Raw genomic sequence first — 2,922 nt, 5'->3', positions numbered from 1 at the left:
CCCTGAAACTGCCCAAAAATTGCAGAGACCACGGCACATCACATCGGTCCTCCAAACTTTTTGCACACCAAAGGGAGATGATTCATCGATGTGAATGAAGCCTAATCTAAGGAGTACAGCTTTGTACCTATTTCCTGCACACAGAAAGAAAGTGAAATGTGTTGGGAATAGGGGTTTTCCTTAAGTCAAATCCCAGTTTTTTAATTAACCATGAAATTGAAATAAATGTAACCGAAATGACCAAAAGTAAAGGATCTCCTTTTGAAGGAGATGTTGAATTATGATTAAAAAATGAATTATGATACCTCCTTGTGATTTTTTGCTTGCCTCCACATGGAATTGGGGTTTAGGAAGTCTTCAACAAAATAGGATGAATAATGTCTCCTTCAATTCTTGAAACTTGAATTTACTATTGCTCCTAAGCGGAAAGAAGATTGATTATTGCTCAATTACTCTTGAATGCTTGATCTTATGTATGCTCTTGATGCTCATGTGTTTGATATATTGTGGATGTGTTCAAATGAGAGGGGAAATCCTCTGTATATACTTGTTCATCAGTGAAATTAGTTAATTTTTTTAGATGAGCCAACACAAAGAGGGAAATACAACTCAATTTTGAAATAGGACCAAGGGGTCAAATTGGGCCTAATTTAGGGAGGACCATGGCCTGGTACCATGGTCCTACCCTATTTTGGGGTAGGCACGAGATGTTATGTGAGGTGCAATTAAGTTTAGATGCCATTTGTGATGTGCAAGAGCATAATCAGATCTTTAATCGGGCCGAGAGGTACAAACACTAAGGGGAAGACCCAAATGCAGTCAAAATTACAAAGAGTGCAATTTTAGGATGCTACAGAAACAAAGTAAAATTCTTAGATTGTAGCATACAATATGTCATTTCTACTAAGGTGTCATTCTTCCTTTCAACTACACCATTTTGTTGGGTAGTATATCTATTAGTCATTTCTCTCTTGATCTCACGATACTCACAAAAAGATTTGAACTTGTTGGTTACATATTCTCCACCATTATTAGTTCTTATTCTCTTGATTTTATTCCCACTTTGATTTTCCACAAATGCTTTAAACATTTCAAATTTTCTAAATACTTCATATTTTTTGATATATGCTCCTTTATTCAATTGTTTAGGAGTTTTTGTTTAACTTCATCTTTCTCTCTAACTTCATCTTTTTGTTTAAGGAAGTAGACCCAAACTTTTCTTGAAAAAACATCAATGAATGTTAAGATGTACCTAGCTCCCCCCTTTGATGTTGAAATCATAGGCCCACATAAATCACTATGGATAAGTTCAAGAGATTTATTCGCCCTCAATGTAGATCTTTCAAAGCTACCTCTATGGTTTTTACCAACCATTCATCCTTTACACACATTTTTATTTACCTTTATCCAAGGTAGTCAAGCAACCATATTCATATTTGAAAGCATAGACAAACTTTTATAATTTAAATGACCATATCTTTGATGCCATAAGTCACTTGTGGAGGATCTTGTAGTAATATAAGCTTTCTTATCAACACTTGCTAAAAATTTGTATATACCATCATGCTCTCAACTCTCGTTACCACTATTTTATATCTATCATTAATATTATTGATTAAACACTTATCTGAATTGAACTCCACTTTATAACCATGTTGAGTTATTTGACTCACCAAGAGAAAATTTCTAGTTAACTTTGGTACAAGATTCACATCTGTCACTATCCAACAAATTTTATCACATTGCAATTCTTGATTTAGTCCAAGGTCAAATTGAAGTAAGTGAGGAGTGGACCACATCATCATATGCAAAGACCATTGTAGGGATTAAGATGGTTGATCGAGTTTTTGATGAACATAGATTTTGGCAATCAACCAAGAAGATTGTGTGGGTAATTATCTATTATATTTTTGTTCTCATTTGCATTTTATTTCCTTATTTTGATTCAAACTTGTTTATGTAAAACTTAAAACTTAAAGCTTAATGTTTCAACTTGTGATTACAATTCATAGAGCCTCTTGTTGTTCTCCTACAAGTTGTTGATGGAGAGAAGTCCATAATTGACTACATTTATGAGGGCATGGATAGGGTGAAGGAGGCCATTAGAGCCATTTATTCAGGGAATCAGGCTAAGTATGATCCCATATGGGAAGTCATTGATCGACAATGGCACAATCTACTTCACAAACCTATACATGTAGCTACTAACTACCTTAATCCAGCATTCCAATTTCGCCCAGATTTCAAGGTCGATGACAAGGTGTGGAGTGGGCTCTATAAATTTCTAGAGTGAATGTCACATGATTCATCACTTGGAGAACACATACAGTCCATGAGATAGAGATGTTTAGGAATGCACAAGGAGAATTATTCTCACGAGACATATGCAAACATAACCAAACACAAATGATGTCAAGTAAAAATCTATTCAAGGCATAGTATAAAATTTATATCTTTAACTTTTCTATCTATGATTTGTTGGCATTGTATTGTCATTGATGTCAATCGGTCTAGCTTGGTACCGGTATAGCAGGACAACCAGTATGGGAGAATAGTTGATATCCGGTCATTGATGCCAACTGATATACCTGTCATGGATGTCAACTGGTAAGATGGTAACCAGTAAGATAACAAAGGTGAACAAATAAAAAGTGTGTAGGACATCAGTATGAAGATTGGTGACAACTAGTAGGACTCCCACCGGTTACTAATGTTGTCATAGTATGAAGTGAAGGATAGATAGAGAGTGTTCTCAACAAGATTATATGTGGTTGTTTGAAGATATGCATGCTCAAACAAGGAAGCCATATTGGTGCAATGTCAGAAGCAGATGACAAGGATCCTCTCCCACCGGTAAGTGGAGCTTATCTCCTATTATGCATGGGATTCATCATAGTTCTCCAAGATAAGATAGAAGAGTTA

Source organism: Cryptomeria japonica, chromosome 11, assembly GCF_030272615.1.
Source record: "Cryptomeria japonica chromosome 11, Sugi_1.0, whole genome shotgun sequence".
NCBI classification, from domain to species: domain Eukaryota; kingdom Viridiplantae; phylum Streptophyta; class Pinopsida; order Cupressales; family Cupressaceae; genus Cryptomeria; species Cryptomeria japonica.
The sequence above is the reverse complement of the archived record's forward strand: the minus strand, read 5'-3'. Positions refer to the sequence as shown.